General features: G+C 37.5%; 1 pseudogene; it reads right to left on the bottom strand.

Annotated features, from left to right (window-relative positions):
• Positions 1 to 8,536: 8,536 nt before the first annotated feature.
• On the bottom strand, positions 8,537 to 8,655 carry LOC112479057 (annotated as a pseudogene).
• Between the last annotated feature and the right edge of the window lie 9,644 nt (positions 8,656 to 18,299).

The following is an 18,299-nucleotide window of genomic DNA, read 5'->3' on the forward strand; positions in this document are numbered from 1 at the left end:
CAATAGCAAAGGTGAATTAGAGTGCTTAAGTTGGTGGGGATGTTGGTATATCATCTTAAAAAAGAGCAACTTCTATAAAGGGACCCAAAGGACGTTTTGTGAGTTGTGAGTGTGTTGTCAGGAGCGGGTAAAAATGAGACTACAAGAGTTTCAATAGGAGAGTTGAGTGGAAGGTGTAAAGGTGAAAATGACAAGCATTAAAAAGTGCTCTCAAAAACTTGTCTCTGAAGAGGAAAAAAAGGGAGAAAGGGGGTTAGTTAGAGGACCAATTTTTTTTTTTCCTGAGTCTTTTAACATAATGGACATTCAGCATCACTCCAAAGAACTTAACATCTACCATTGGATCTTTGGGTAGGTTTGTAACTCCTCCTTGGGGAGCGCCAACTGGTGGTTTAGCCAGTGATAAGGAAATAGTGCTATGTTTTCATAGGCTATTTTCAAATCCTTGAAAGCCCAGAGATTTGGCTTCTACTTCTATCTTTCTTATACTTTTCTTCATCACTTAAGAATGTATCGGTACTTATTAGATTTGATAGATGCCATCTGGTTGCTAAGTATGTAGAAAATAAATGATTTTTTTTTCCTTCTTGAATCAGAAAAAAGTTTGAATTGAAATCAAGGACCTGAGAGAGATTTAGCAAAAGGGGTTTTTCCTTTCCACAACTCTGGGGTTTATGAAGTCTGTGTGAGTGCTTTGTTATCATTGCATGCTTTTCATAAAAGTGGTGAGTAAGTGGAGGATGTGCGAAGGAACCAGAGGCGAGGACAATTGGGATAACACCTAAACGTAGATCTAAGCACCTCCATATCTCTTCCTGGGAGGGTCTTCAAAAGCTAGATCAGAATATGTAAAGATTTTATTTGGTTCAGCATACTTTCAATTAGTAGCATTCTCCTATGGATTGTGTTGAATGACAGACACAGTTGGGAGATAGTGAGAAGCCTGCCTATTGGTTCTGGAAAACCATCTAAGCAAGGTCACAGAGAGAGCTTTCTTGTCACTGAGCTCATTGAAAGAGCCCTCCTTGTACCTTTTTTTCAGAACCACATTGAGAAACATCCTCTCAAGGATGCTAACATTTCATCTCTACTGACTCATCCGATGGGAACAGTTGATTCATAGAACAACATGTGGGCTAATGTACCTGGCCCATCTACCAAAAATTACAAAGAACACCCCTTTTAAAACATCAGTTACCCTGCATTCCTCTGGGGTTTTGGTAGTCATGAACGTGCTAAATACTTTAACACTAGCAAAGTAGAGAATAGGGGCAAAAGGGCTAAGAAGAGGAAAGGAGTAAGGAGACATTTAATTATTCACTATATTTTGCCCAAAAGTCACAGAATAAGTCAAGGCAGAACATTTCCCATCACAGAGGCAATCATTGGACACCTTACATTAAATAAAAAATAGAAAAAAAATGTTTTGAACCCATTTGCGCAAGGATAAATATTGACACTGAATTATTTATTCACATCCACCCATCTTTCCCTTTTCATGAAGAGCATTTTGTAATTCATTAGAAATTATTTCTCTGTATCATAAACAAATCACTAGGTAAAGACAGTCAGTTTGGGCCAACTTGTATCATTAACTAGGAGTGGAAATAATGTGTTTATACATGGCGTTTAGTTTATGAAAATATAAATCTTTTGCTTTATAGCTCTTATTAACTTTTATTGTCCAACAAAACAAATCCATCAGTTGGCTTTAGCTGTAGGTGGTTTGTTTACCAACTGCTTCTCTTTTCTTCTCCTGATTTAAGAGACAGATGTAATTTAAAATGAGGATTAGAAATAACTGCCCTGAAATCCATGTAATTCTAGTTTTGCCTCTAGTAAAGGTTATTGTATAATTAGCTGATTCATAACACACTATAAGTATCATATCAGAAAATAGAACCCTTTGGAAACAAATGACAGATGATATACAAATAGATAACCTAGCAATGTAAACATTTGTAGGGGGAATTCATTAAGTGCTTGCTAAAAGCATTTGATTTAATTTTGCCTATCTTTTATCAGATTTTTTTTTCATGTATAAACCAAAATGACAAATGATAATTATCTTGAAGGCATGTGGCATAATAAATCTGAAAATACGTTATGTGTTTTTTTATTTTTTATTTTTTACAGAACCTGTTTTTTTTCCTTTTTTTTTTTCTCCTTTTTTTCTCCATCTGGTTTGTTACAGTACAAAAACCTCATGATTTTTCACCCATAGTTCATCTTCTGGGAAGTACCATAATTAATGTCTCAAGAATTAACTAGACTGGCACAATCATCAAATGACAATGAGCTACCCATGGTGTTGGGACATCAATCTAATAATAGGAAAGGTATTGGTTTTGAAAATCTCTGTTTCTGTATAATTGCCATTTGCACTTGTATAAAGCTGGGGTTACTTCAGGATGGGTTTATTTCTAGCCAATCCTGCTAATGTTCTAGGATTTTTCATATTCGGTATCATTTGATATGTATCGTCATAAAGCTTTTATATTTTCAAACACTTCAGCAGTTTTATGCATTGAGTTTGTGATTAAATGTCATTGTGTCACTTTATGGAATCTATTTAAAGAAAGTAGCTAGGGAAAGCAGACCAGAGATGATGTAATGTCCCCATACTCCAGAAGGGGGCAACAAAGCTCATAGCCGCAACAGAGGCACAAAAACCCTAGAGTGATTCATAAAAATGATGAAACCGCAAAACAAAAAGAAAAAAAAAAAAAAAAAAGAAAACCCAAGATGAAAACAAACCAACCAAAATTTTACTTGGTAATAACTTAGTATCTAGGTATTGAATTTTATATGTATGAAATTCTAGATAAGGCATCATGTTCTGGAACAACCCTTCTTATGTGTCACAATCACTTAAACCTCAAATGCCCCTTTCTCTGTCTCTCAGGCACAATTAGGGACTCCCACACCTATAATACCATGGCGTTTTGTTCATACACATATTTTTTCTCACTTAGTCATTTGGTTAGGTTTTTTTTTTTTTTTTTTTTTATGGTTGACACCTACTCAGACTGGAATTCATATAGAACAAAGATTTGCTTTACCCACCTTTGTTTTACAGTATCTAAACCCTGGCACAAAGAAGGAGCTCAATCATGGTTTTTGAAGTAACAAAGACTTTTTGTAACTTCGGGTCTTATGTTATAAGAATTACATCATTATTGCATAAGAAGGGAAAAGTATGATTGGATCATTCCCTCTTAACAACTACCTAAATGGTTTAGTGGCAGGATGTCTGGGTGTACATAGCAAAAATGAATCAGACATTTGTCATTAACTTAGTGTGTTATAAATAACACAAGTCAAAGATTTTACACAATACAGATATGTGAAGCCTTCTCCAGTTGAGCCTTTCCAGGATCAGAGAGACTTGTGTAAAATATGTTTTTATACATGAAAATCTCTCTTTTTCCCCAATTGTTTCACTTACCTCCCTCCCTTTTTTTTTTTAAAGCAGTTGTAGCTGGTGTCTTTCCTAAGAAGGGGAAAGTTGAATCATTTTTCAAATTAGGCCTTAGGACAAGCTATGTCAGTAGTGCTATTATGGTATAGTGGTATAATCTGAGGAATATCAAAATACACTTGTCCCAAAATATTTTTTGAAACTGATCTCTTTGTGATAACATGCTATGCTTTGAAGATAGAAGTGGAAAGGTTTTGGATATTTTACTGGATTTTGGAGTTGGTTACCCCAGCACTTGCTGGGCTCTGGTTTCTGGGTGTGGCCCCTTCAGGCAGTCAATTGAATCTCTGCTCTGAAAGCACCCAACCAATCTTAGAGTCTCCCTGTTAATCTGATTCTAACTTTAAACATCTAAGAAAGATAACAGGCTTCTCATTTGTGGAAAAATCAGAAGATTTAACAGCATTGAACTCTTATTCACACTTGGCCACAATCACCTGTTGCCTTTTGATGGCAGGCCATACTCTAGTTCCCCTCAGCCTCATCTCTCTCCATTATCTTACTCTCCGTTTGCCTCATTCTTTCAATTACCTACTGGGCTCCTTCAGGCATTTGGGTTAGCACTCTGTGCTGACTTATAAATCTGTTCTTCAGAACAGTCATGCTTTCCATATGATTGTGGCTGCCATTCATAAAATAATATTTAGACCCAACTGGTCATACTGAAAGTGAGATAGATAATTAACTATTGTGCTCATAGTCGAACTTAACAGGATGAGTGTATTCTTTTATTGTTTTTCTTTTATTTAAGGAGTAGTTAAGATGAAGATGAGGCTGTAGTTGACACTGTGTGTGAAAATTATGTGATTTCCACCCTCTGTTGGGTGATGATGCCTAAACCACAGATAGAAATAAGCATGCAGGTGAGAAGATAGAACTTAATACAGTGTTTGGGGAGCCAGTCTGGGGAAATCATGTCAATAACGCCTTGGACCTTCTTTTAGTAGCTGTAATTCCCCTAGCTCTGTTCCTGAGCCAGAGAGCATCTTGATTTGATGCCCAGCAGCTCCTTTCACCCCTCTCCCTCAACAAAGAATGAAGATAAAGAGAAGGATTAGTGGGAGTACATATGCTGGTTTCCTTTCTATTTTTAAAGTCTCATCTCAGTCCTAAAAGGTATGTTTTCTGTCTATATGACACACACATCACTTTTATCTTTTTAAGAAATAGCCTATAATGAGAAAAAAAAATGATAGATCAACATTCTACTTTTTCTGAAGTCATAAATGATCACTCCTGGTATTTAAAGGGCATAGTTTTTTTTTTTGTTTTTTTTTGTTTGTTTTTTTAAGAAACGTCAGTTAAATGGGCATATGGGTTAAAGAGATGCTCTCTTAGTGGAAAATAGACAAAATGATTTAACATTTTGCAAAATGACATTCTAACCTCATTCTAATACATGCCACCAGTAAATTAAATTTGGGATGCATTTCACTTGTGACTCATTTGCTTACAAAAGGCATAGAAGCTTTGAATAAGATTCACAATATATTGGTTTGTTTGTTTGCCAGAGGTGTGAGCACAGAGAGGAGAAAGACAGTTCAGATGTGGTTAGATCATGTCTTTTTCAGTGCCCGTTTTTACATGTGGCATTTATAAATTACACGAGGCAGATAATATTTAGACTGATCATTGGAATACAGATCAGCACATTGTTAGAAAAGTTTGCTTCTAAGGAACTTTGTAACTCATCCAAAGAAAAGGTTACTGGATTTCAGGCATCTCTGTGATGAGGAAGTGGCTTCTGTGGTCATCAGCTTGGGCACAATTCTGATGGGTGAGGGTGGTAAATATTGTCTGGTTTCCAGAAAGTCTGGACGGAAGAAGACAAGTATAGTAGGAGAACAGAGGATTATGACTTTCTGCTTTTCTGATTCTTACTGCTCAGGGCGATTGGGTGTTTGTTGGGGAGGCCACGTGTCATATTTGTGGACAGAGATCGTGGTAGAAAAGAAGAGAGAGCATCAAGAGTGGGGAGCCTTGAGAGAGGGGAGATGCTCCAAACTGTCCCAGCGGCATCTCGGCATTGCCACTGGATAAAATGTGGCATTGCTACAAAAACAGTTAAGCCATAAAACCTTGAAAATACTCAGCTGTGTCAATATTTTTCATAGTTACTTTTACAGTTTTAAAAATTAAAACCTTTTTCTTGTTGCAAAAGCAAATGTTTAAATTTTTTGAATTATTAATGTGAAAGTACAGGTAAAGAAAATGATAACTAAAGTGCTCATAATCCCACTTGTAAGAGTTAAGCACTGCCAACACTTTGGGATGGATATATACTTCCCCTCTTCAATATTGCTTTGAAATAGTCTTTGCTTAATAATACATTGTAGACATAATTTCTATCAATTTACACTTATCTAAGTTATATCTGTGTGCATTTCTACTGAGAGCGAGCTTTTACTGAAACAGCCTGGGATAAAGGAGCTGGACCTCTGTGGTTCATATTCTTCTGAGTTCTCTCTCTTCAGGGAAGAATAGGAAAGAAGGGAAGGTCCTGGTGTGATTTTTTGTTTGTTTTTTTGTTTTCTGTTTCTTTTTTTTTTGTCCCCTAGAGTCGCATTACTCAAGTCATCTTTCTGTCGTCGGTTAATATATCAAATATGAAGTATTTTGCTGAGATTCCTTTCTTTTAACATGGGATGGGTGCTAAATGTAGTGAAGACCTTCCCAACTGTGAAATTGTAGGATACAGGGTCAGGCTCTATAGTCCCTCCCTGCCCGCCCTCCCACACCCTCTTTTTCTCCTACAGGATTCAGAGAATGTGACTAACGTTATTAGACTGGGACTAGTGTAGGTAGACCCCTGGTCAGGGCAGAAAGTGGAATAGATTGCCATTGACCTGTGAAATATTACATTAGTGGTAATTTAAAGATGGTAATCATGGCTTTATCTATCCAAAGCAAAAAACAAAACAAAACAAAACAAAAACTCTGAGCAAAAAAGCAAATAACTCAGTTTTTTTCATTTTCACCTACTTTAAATAGGGTGTCCAACTGTATCCTTTTTCATATGTTCCCTTTGTGTTTGGATATTAATAGCAAAACCATTGCTAAGTAGTGACTATGAAATGAACGTAAGCAGCCAACATCTCGACAGTTTTAAAAAGATCATCCGGTAGCAGCGCTTTTGCCTGCATCTCCCCTGGGAGGAGAACTCAGCCTCAGGAAGGACAAGGTTCTTCTGAGGCCCAGAGAAATAACAGCTCAGGCAGAAATAGGCACAGGGCTTCTGACGCAACCTATTTCTGTAATAAAGCTGAGCAAAAACACTCCTCCTTCCAATTTGTTCTCTTTTGAAAAACAAGAGGGCCTTGTTAAAAATATTAAACGATTTTCACCAGTGGGGGCAAAAAACTGGTTCTGTGTTCTGTGACTACAGGAGAAAGCTGTGGTGTTGAAAATGATGATTACAATGAGAGTTTCTGCCATTAAGTTAACAGACATGGTGATGTAACTGAAGCCTGAATGAAGGACTCAGTGTCAGAATGGAAATAGGTTGGGAGAAGATGGAATTTAATTCCTCATTTAAAAATGAGGCGAGGTTAAGGGACTAACGTCATACGCTGCCAGCGTGGTGGTCGAGGGTACGTGGTTGGAAGCCAGGCTGCCAGTGTGGGTGAGCCCTGCCACCTGTCAGCTGTGGGCACCTGGATAATACCTTACCTTCTCTGTGCTCTGTTTCCTGACATATAAAAAGGGGGTAGGTAATAGTACTTCACAAAGGTGGAATGAGGATGAAATCACCTAATATGTTTAAAACATTTAGAATTTAGGCCAACCCATGGTGAGTGTTCAGTAAATATTAGTTGCTGTTAGTGGTAGAAGAGGGAAAGGAGCTGACACTAATCTCCAGAGGGAGGAGAGAAGTTATCCTTGGTGCATGGAGAATTGCTGTATGGGGATTACATGGAGGTGAGGGACCAAGGTCGGAGTCGGGAGGGGGCGGGAATGAGAGGGAGGGGCTAGAGGTGATGCTTTAAATGGCAGAGAGTTGTGTACATGGTGTGCTTTTGAAGGCTGGGGGAGATGTGCTCCTATCAAAACCTTTCTGCTGTGGGAGTCCCTGAAATCCCACCTCTGAACAAACTCTTCCTTGGGCCAATCATGGCCCTTTCTCTGCAGCTATCATTTAAAATGAAGACATTTGGTGGTGGGGTTAAGGATCACCTCAAGATATTGAGATACTAGCACAAAGCCTGAATTATTTTATTTAACGTTTTCAAAGAGGAAGACCTCTGAGGGAGGCATTCGGAACTAAAAGAATACAAGAAAGAGATGTGCAAAAGTCAACCTTTATCTCCATCTCAGTTTTGTTTTTCTGAGTTTACAGAGTTGAGAAGGGCATGAGTAGTGCACGACAGGCCTCCTGGTCCCCGGACTTAGCCTTTCTGAATGCTGTCAGAGACTACCTGGGGAAGGGCTCTCGCGATTCAAACCTTGGCCACCACCTGCATCTGGAACACAATAGGTGCTCCTGAAGCCCAGAGCATTAGAGATTCTTGGAGGTAGAAGAGATTTCCTAAGGTTTGGGGAAAATGCGTAGTTTTACTTTTACAACTTACATGCTATCAGGATTTTATCTGTGAACAAATTCATACAGCTGCTTTATGGTACACAAAATGATATTTTAGCTAGCACAAAACAATTAGAAACTGAGAATCCTTATTTATTTGTCCTTACAGTAAATTTTTAAATTGCTAAGTCAATGCATATTCTAAATTAAGACCAAAAAGGCTCTTTGAGTGAAATTCTGAATGTCAGGCTTGATCAAAAATTGGAATTGTATGGAGAGACTTAGAAACATCTGGTAATGTGTTATTAATAAGTTAGCAGAAATGAATCAACAATTTCAAATAAGAAACATTAATTTGCATAAAGTACTCAATAAGAAAGAATATGTGATATACATTTTTCATCATATATAGTAATTGTGCAAACCAAACATTTTAATTTTATTTTATTTTAAGGCGAGGCAAACCTTGGTCGACCTCACAGATTGCAAGGACCTCGTCAGCTTACAATCTCTTATTTTTTTAAAAAAAGTTTTTTTGCCTACAGTGCCTGGTCTTCCTAGGTAGTCTCCCATCTAAGTACTAACCAGGCCCGACCCTGCTTAGCTTCCAAGATCAGATGGGAACAAGCTTACTCAAGGTAGCATGGCTAAAGACTATAAATTAAACATTTTAAAACATACCAACCAACAAAGAAATTTATACATTGTTGAAAACTAGTTTAATTGATAAAGGAAGAGAAAAATCTTTTTTTAATATTATGTTTATTATATCATGCAAATAAATTACAGTATGACTGTGGTACCCACAGAAGCAGATAACAGAAATAAATCAGTTCTAAGTCTTTTTGAAGTGAAACAATTATTCCCTTCGACTAACAAAAAGAAAATGGATGTGTAGTTAATAATGCAGACCTCTACACAATCTTGCACGGTGAAACAAGCAAAATCTGACTTTTCAGTTTTTAAAGTGGGTATATATATTATTTATTTTGTATTATAAAGTAATGTTGAGCTTCCGAAATAGAAAGACATGAATATGCTTTGAAGAAGTCAACTAAGTGGCCCTGGAGAGGATGACTCTCTCCACTACATTCTGACTGTACCCAGAGGCCTGTGGAGCAGCTTGTGCTCATCTCTTCTCAGCTCTGTGCTCAGTGATGCCACATCGGTAGCTCGTAATTGGCCATGGTGACAGGATTTCCACCACATAAAGTGGTGCAGGCTACAAATTAGAGCTTTTTTTTTTCTCCTGGAGAGCTGGTTGTGAAATATTTTAAAAAGTGTTCTGTATAACCATGAGCAAGTTGCTAAGCTTTGTTCCTTAGTTTCTTTATCTTTAAAATGGAGGAAAATCATATTTTAACCCCATATAATTTGGATGTGGTTTTAATGAGATAATTTATGTAGTTTATGTAATTTTTAAAACAATCTAGCACATGGTTCTCAATAAATACGTGTTAGTGTTCTATTTGGGACAATCAATATTTAATGTCTTCTAGTGAGGAAATCAACCTGGTAGGTGTTTTTTTTTATTCGTTGTTTTTGTTTGTTCGTTTGTTTGTTTTTTGGTAAATGGGGATGAATCACAACGGTTAAATATTTATAGAATATTTTCTATGTTCCAGGCAGAATTCTAAGCACAGTCTCTATATGATGTCATTAAATCCCCACCCCAACCTAATAGTACAGGTACTCATTTATCCTCATTTTACAAATGACGAAACAGGCTTAGCTAGGAACTTACCCAAAGACATAAACAGTAAGTGGTAAATCAGCGATATGAGCCCAAGTAATTTTCTTCTGGATCCCATGGTGTTAAGCCTATGTTTGTTTCCAGTAAAGTCTCATAGGACATCAGAAAAGGATAGGAACTTAGATAAACCCAGTTCAGTGCTTTTGTTTTACAGACGAAGGAAATGGGACAGAAAGAATGACTTGTCCAACATCACATGCGAGGTTTATGTTTCTCGATTCTAGTTCAGCTCTCTTTTTGTTTTAGGAGATAGCGAGACAGTCCTATACTCAAAAATAAGTAGGAAAACCATGCACACTGGAATTTGAATTTTGAAAAACAAGGAGGGCATATGTGAAAGAGAAAATATCTGGTGATTTGGGGTCTATCTCTTGAGAGGGTTGATGTCCCTTCTCTGGGCTAAATAATGAGCTTTTAATAGCAATAGGATGAAGTTTTCATTGCAGCAAGAGTCAGAAGCTTTATGTAAACTTTTAATACCATTCAGTGCAATACTCCAAACTTAGAATATGCCCTTCTGCTTGAAGGTGAAAAACTTTCATGTGTCCAAGCCATTCTACCCTGCCAGCCCTTGTGCCTTCTCAAGCTACTTGTTCATATTGTTCATATTGGGCCAGAGGGTGTGCATGTATGTATGTGTGTTTGCATGTTCACATGTGCATGTGCTTATGTATAGTTATGTTCTTGAAGACCTGTCCAGTCTCCGTGTTCCCACAGTTGGAAGGGTGGCCTGGTCTCAGGGCCAAGAAAACAGAGATTGTAATTTGATGACAAAATTTTGCTCAGTCTAACTTGAAGATGAATCTTATGTACCCTCACTAGACAATTGTCCTGACTTGGGTTATCTTATTAGATATTAAAATAGGAGCAAGACAGCTTTTCAGTGCCCTAAGGGAATAGAGTGATGCAGGAAACTTCCTAAACCAAGACATATTCATGTTTCCTAGTGCACAGCCTGTAGCTGCATTGCCAGAACAAAATCTAGTAAGTTTTTGGGATAACTTGCTCAGGCAAATAAATTATGAAGACTTTTCATCTCTATAGGTAGGAAAACATTAATAGTTATTGAAAATACCATATGACACCTTGTAGAGAAATTTGGAGTGGGCCAGGCTGAAGAGTTTCTAGGCAGGAGGGAGGTGGTCCAGGCTCTTGAGTGAATTGAATGTTGCGTTTGAAGGAGGATATTCTAGAGGCAATGGGTAGGACCAGGAGAATGGAAAGCGTCCTGGGTCTGGGAGAGCCGCTAAGATCATTGTCAGTCTTTGGCAGCAAAGCCTGAGACAGAAAATTCTAAAGGTTCATTTCTTCCATGGGGCTGCGATGGTGACCTCAGGGTGGGATGGTGATGGTGCTGTGAAGATAAGTAGAAGTGGGAGGAGAGAAGACAGAGTTCCACTTTTGGACTTAAGCAGCTTCATCGTAGTCCTCCTAAACAGAGGTCTAAGTTCCTGTCCCAGCCGAGTCAGAGTCCCGGCTACTGAACAACTGCGCAGCCTGGGCAGGTTGCTTAAGCTTTCTGTGCTTCTCTTTTTCCACCAATCAAATGAGGGTGATAATATCTGACTTGTGGTTACTGCGAGGACTCTATAAGATAATATAGTTCAAGTTTATTGCATGTAGTCAGTGCCAATAAATTGTATTATTATTATACCAGATATTATTAGATGCTAATGGATTTTATTACTAGTGAAAAATTGAATCTCTTTTTCTCTCTCCCTCTCTCCCTCCCCTTCCTATAAATCATATACTTTGAATATGTTCAGATTGTAGTTTAATATCTAAATATAAGGGAAATTTAAAAAATAAAATTTGGATTGTCACAGAAAAGTGGATCTTTAATATATACTTTTCTGCATATGTTATTACCATTCAGTATGATGATTTTCTTTTATTCTTTACACTTGCATTTGTAAAACCAATTTGAGGATAGTTAGAGCCCAGGAGATGAACAGACTGGAAGTAAAAGCTCATTAGTTACCATGTAAGGGGCTGGCAAAATTTGACTTTGAATTAGCCAGGTTAAAATGAGCTTGTATTTTGACGAAATAACAATAAGACAGTCTAGGCGGTTGAGGAGTGGGAATTGTTCTGAATTACATATTATTTGGAGAAGAAAGAGCTGTGATCAGAATAACAAGGTTTTACTGTACATCACATATTGTGTGAATTCTGCTGTCTCTTAGAAGTACTCTTCGTGTCTTGATTCTCTTATGATTGTCATGCCATTCTGGGAGCCACTCAGTCTTTTGTGTTATTCTATTGTCAGCCGTAATGAAATAATTGGGATGACAATTACTTGCTTGTTTGGTTTCAAAAGTTTTCTGTGTTCCATTTTGTCTATTGTCTGCCTCATGGTACTATAGTGAGATACATCATGCCTGCCTAGATTCCAAGAACAAAAAATCATGCTTTTTTTTTTTTTCCAGAAGAAGTACCTCCTTAAACAGAGTTTAATGGAGATATATTAAAAGTACTGTAGTGAGCATTAAAATTAATTGTAGCCATCCATAACTGAAATAGTTTAAACATACCAAGATGGTAGATAAGGTCACAGTCTCCAGAAGAGTTTAGCAGTTTAATTTTATAAACTCCAAATCAAAATAGATAGACTGACAATGAGAGATAGCATTTGAGATTAGACTGGTTAGAAAATTCAGGATATATGACAGCTTGAAACATAACAGTACAGGTTGTGCCTAGGCCACCTTAGTGATTCAAGTGGCATGTGCTGTGGCTGTGAAAACAATGTAACTTCAGCTCCCTTTCCTTCTCTAATCCTGCCCAAAGATGTTAGGGGATCAACTAAGGTTCTAGTAGGGAAGGTTTGGATCAGCACAGGGATGGTTGTCACTGTCGCTCTACTTTATAATCTTGCCATGAGGGGCCTAAACCAGGAATACCCTCTTGGCCTGGAATGACATGTTTTCAACATGCTCCAGTTCCATTTTGAGAAGGGTGGCCAGATGTGACCAAGACAAGACAGTGTAGCTGCATTATTACAAAATGGCTTTTGAAGTCAGACTTATCATCAAATACAAACACTAACTAGTTACTTGACTTTTCTGAGTCCCCTTATTTGTACAAAAGGAGAGGCAAGGAATAATAGTTCTTGCATCATAGAGTTATTGTGAAAATCAAATGAGATAATTCAGAGAAAGGCATTAAGCCTGGTGCATAATATGGGCTCCTTAAGTAGTAGTGTATTATTTTTTGATTCTTCCAAGCCCTAGGTGTGCCTCATCTATCAGCATTTGTGCCCCCGCACGTGTGCACAGGGTCAGAAGTCTTGGCTCTGGGTTATAGGGAATGGGAGTGCCACCCCCTTCCTTAGCTTTACCTCAGCTTAGCTCTCAGTTTTGCTCCCTGAGAATTGCAGGGGCACAGATGGAAAAGAGCCATCGATTGTTAGAAATGTCCAGCAGGAAGTGAGGGAAGAGTCCAACCCTGCATTTTGTATTTAGAGCAATTGCTTTACTCTGTCATTTTAGAAACACGTGTGTGTATGTAAACACACACATATACTATGCACATCCACATGTAAAGCTCAGATATTGTCTATAGGCGAACAAAATATCTTGATGAAAATGAATAATTCAGCTAATCACCCAGATGTTTTAGCTATGTGGTACCACACAGCTGGGTAAGCTGAAGCAGCTAGCTGTTTGGTGACTTGCAAATAAAGCATGGAGATAATAGAATCTCCCTTTATCCTTCCAGATTTTTGGCATCACTTAGACATAATTTAAACGATATAGCAACATATGGTAAAATCTCTCACATTGAAAAGCATGCAAGCAGCTAGCTAACACTTTCTACTAAAAATTTGCTCATAGGTATTTTGATGAATCTAAAATTCTTACAAAGCACATCGTTTGAAAGAAATATGGCAGCAAAACAAACTGCTGCATTCAAAGCAGGGTACTGAAAAGTGTCAGGCAAACATTATTAACCTCATGTTTGTGTGCAGTCTGGTCAAAATAGAATCGATTTTCTTTTGTGGAAGTATTCTGAAAAGGGGCTAAAAGACAAGGATTTGCAGGAAACCCTTCAGGTTTATCTAAGCTTCAAGAATTCCATCTTTGGCATCCAGCTATTATTCTCATTAAGTAAGCATTTTTAGTTTCTGATGTGTTTCTTTTGAAAGCCAGTTTAATATTATGCTTTGAAATTAATTACTGTGGAAAGTCTATATAAATGTGACTGTAAAACAGAAATCAAGTTGGACAGGAAGCAAAGTGGATGAGCAGGAAGCTAAAATAAACACCATGGTCACATAGGAGAAGTAGAAGTTTTAAAGAGTTTCTAGAGCATCAGTATGTTAGTTTCAATTTTTGACCCAAATCTTTATTTAAATGTTTTTCTCCAACAAATGGAATGATTAAAACTGTAGAGTAAGAAGAGAATCTACTGCGCTGGAGTTTCCATTGTAGGTGTAAAGCTTTAAAGAATTATGGAGTCTGAGAACTGAATGCGATAGTAGAGAACAATCATCCAGGGTGGCAAATGTAAATGCTCCAGCGCCCAGGCAGGTTTATTACAAAGCGAAGCAGAGCAAGCAGTAGGTGCATAGGCACACATTTAGAGGCTCCAGGTGCCAGTAGAGGAAGGGGAGAGTATCTTGGCAGATAATCAGCTCCAGCCCATTGCTGCCAGGCAGGAAGTTGACCGCAAGTTAAGTGATACTCCAGTTTTTCAGCAGCCTAGATTTTTATATAATATATCTAAAATGTTTAAGTTTCAGCTCATTTATTAATCAGCCAATTGATCTCTAGTTTGCTGATTTAGATCTAATCTAACTACGTATCTCAGAGCTGTACGAACCAGGCCCAAAGATGTAGAATGCCTTGCTAATCGTCCCGCAGCTAAGTGGCAGCAGTGGGACTCAAACCCAGATCGTCTGCCTGTCTCCTGAATTTGTCTTCCACGAGGAGCACAGGTTTCTACCCTTTAACAGGTTTCCACAAGGGCTCGTTAGATGAATTCCGTAGATTCTTGAAAGTTTTAATAATTACACTCGAGTATAACCCTGACAGTTTCCTGAAGATAAATATTTATTTAATAGATGTTTGTCATTGGTCTTTTAAAATGTTGTCCTTTGTTTTACTTCATTCTGCTCAAGGTATTTTTCCTTTGTTTTACTTCATTCTGCTCAAGGTATTTTACTCGAGTATAACCCTGACAGTTTCCTGAAGATAAATATTTATTTAATAGATGTTTGTCATTGGTCTTTTTAAATGTTGTCTAAATTTTCCTTTGTTTTACTTCATTCTGCTCAAGGTATTTTTCATTTGTGTTTAATATTTTCTTTTTTCTTCATTGAACAGTACTTTCAGATTTTCTTTACTTCACATATATCATCTAAGTTTTTATGCAGTCGTCCCTCAGTATCTGGGGTGGATTGATCCCAGGACGCTCTCAGGTACCACAGTTCGTGAATGCTCTGTTCCTTAGTGGTTTCTTAGCAGAGCCCACAGATATGGAGGGCCAACTGTATCTGACTTTTCCTCCTCACAATTCAGCCTCTCAGGTCTGAAAATGTCTTGAATTGATTACATCACATGTATTGTTAGGCATTCATCAGCGAGAATAAAATATAAATCTGTAAATCTAAGCATCATACTAACTGGGGCTAATGAATAAAATCCATTTTCCATGAAGGATGCCACTATTTCATCTCCACAGAGTGTGAGGAGAACATCCACCTATCTCTCAGCCTCCAGATATTGAATTCAATGACAGTAAGAGAAGAACTTTTCTGAAGAAGCAGGTGGAACTACTCTGGCTGGGACTTCTTTCTGTGACTTCGAATAATTTTTGGAAAAGTTAGTTTCCAAAGGAAAACTACTCATGTGAAGACACAGGGATGAAACACAGTAAGGGGTCTATTTCCAGCCACTCTTTGTCCACCCACACCATAGCATCAGACTAGGGACTGTGTTTATTTAGGCTTGATGGGAAACTGCTATGATTCTGTTATCTCCACGTGTTACTTTCCCCATTTTATAATGAGGGAACCGAGGCTCAGAGAGGGTAGTTGACTTGCTTGATTCCTCACAGCCGGGTTGAGGAAGAGCTAGATTAGAACCTGACCAACTCCAGTGCTCTTTCTACTGAATACTCTCTTAGCTTTAGGTGCTCTAACTAGCCCCCAAGTCACAACTATGGTCCCTATTAGATGACCTGCTGGAATAATTTCTCGCATTTTCCTACCCTAGGTAGTTGTTGCTATGAAGACAATGGAGATACCTGGAAGCAATTAAAAATATTAATAGAAGATCTCTAACTCTCATGCACTCTCTTATTTGCACATGAGGGCTATTACGGCAGAAAAGAAAGAAACATTTTCCTGCCTGGGATTTTCATACTAGCAAATTGGCTATCCTGACTTAAATTCATATTGTTACTAATTGGTGTTAGAATTTGTGTTCTGGGCTGTGTGTATGCTAAGTAGCGATTTTCCCTACTTGTTTGATTATGGGATGGTGCACACATTTTACCTTATGAAAGAAGGAAACAGCTTGTGCTGCCTCAGGAGGAAATATCTCATCTAATAATTATGCTTTGAGGCATTGGCATCGTTAAATGCTGAACCATGGGCAGGCCATGGAAAGAATCATGAAAAAAGCAGCTTTGTTCAGGGCTTTTTCCTCAACTGGATTTAAAAAAAGAAATGTCTTTAGAGCAAAGCATTGAAGGGTGAGAGGCAGCAAACAGGCGGATTATTAAAGCATTCATCATGAAGTTATAGGGGGGGCCCAGGAAGGGTGCCAGTCCTGCTGGCAGGGCTACCTTGCTGAAAATTTCTTGTAAATTATCAGTAGTTTCCAAAAGAAATCTCTAGGCAGGAAAAATAAAAAGGCCCAGTTACTCTCTTGCAACTCTAGTTCAACAGTTTCTGAACTGCAGCTTCAAAAACCTGTCAAGGAAAGGGCTGGTTACATATGGGAGGCTGAAATTTTAGGATTGGAAAACTGGATGTTTAAGATTATTGCAATGACGGTTCATGGAGCATGTATATTTACAGATTTGTTTGTTTATATGAATAAGAACTACACATTTATAATGTCAGTGCTTTTTCTCTTCTAACAAAATGATCGAGTATGTATGTCTTCTTCTATTTACTGATTCACTTTTTATTTTCAGTCTGATTAACTTATACCATGATTCAGTTCAGTTTATTTCAATTCTGTTCATACAAGAATGCACTAAATTTTTGCTTCAACCTCAGTACAGTGTTTGGCTAAATTGTCTGTTTGGCTTTACCTTTGACTTTGTCCATGGCCTTTAAGACTGAGTAACCAAATGTCATTGATAGCATCTCTGAACTTGAGATGATCAATGATTGAGCAGTTGTATTAGTTAGCATCATGTATAATCATCACCATAAAATCATTAACATGAAGAAAGCATGTACTTCTGAAAAAATCACATTAAAATATGGGTTCTACATGTAATATGCTTGACATTAAAATCTCTGTCCATTTAAAATACAAATATATTTGTTATTGCAAGAGTAAAATGTTTTAATTATTAATAATCATGAGTTGATAATTTTATGAACAGTTAACAGTTAAGAACTTTCAAATAAATAGGGTTATAGACTGACAGTTAATATTAATAGATAATAGATTAGCTGCATAGCTTTAAGGATGATTATATTCTTTTTGAACCAGTAAATGTTTATAGACAAATAAATAATACCAAAAAAAAAAGATAACAATAGAGATTGCATGATATCATGATTGCCATCTTTATAGAACTGTTTGTTTGCATTGGAAAAACCAAACAACATAAAACTTTAAGAACTGTATTTGATTTTTAGTTATTTAATTCTATTTAGATGTATTTTAAAAAAGAGTCCTGTTTATAGAATTCTTCACAGATATTGTTATTCCTGCCAAACTTTAAAAAAAAGTGACTAGTAGCATTTTAAAATCAGGCTTATTAGGTATGATTTATATAGAGTGAAAGCAACCCTTTATAGGTATACAATTCTATGAGTTTTGACAAATGTAAATAATCATGTAAACACCATCACAATAAAAATATAGAATATATCAATATTAGTTTTCTAGGGCTGACATTACAAAATACTACAGACTAGATGACTTAAACAACAGATATTTATTTTCTCACAGTTCTGGAGGCTGAAAGTTCAAGATCAAAGTATTGGCATATTTGCTTTCTTTAGAGGCCTCTCTTCTTGGCTTGCACATGGCACCTTCTAGCTGTGTCCTCACATGGTCGGTCTTTCCTTTGTGTGGGCATGTCCCTGATATCTTCAGTGTCCGAATTCCCTCTTGTAAGGACACCAATCAGATTGGATTAGGGCCTTTTCTAATAGCCTTCTTTTAACTTAATCATCTCTTTATAAGGCTCCATCTCCAAATGCAGTCACATTCTGAGGAACTAAGGGTTAGGCCTTCAACATATTTGTGGGGCTGGAGGGACAATTCCACCCATGGCAATTTTCATCACCCCTAAAAGTTCCCTTGTGCACCTTTTCAGTCAATTTCCTTCTCGACCGTGGCCTCTGGCAGCAC

Source organism: Pteropus alecto, unplaced genomic scaffold, assembly GCF_000325575.1.
Source record: "Pteropus alecto unplaced genomic scaffold, ASM32557v1 scaffold33, whole genome shotgun sequence".
In the NCBI taxonomy this organism is placed as follows: domain Eukaryota; kingdom Metazoa; phylum Chordata; class Mammalia; order Chiroptera; family Pteropodidae; genus Pteropus; species Pteropus alecto.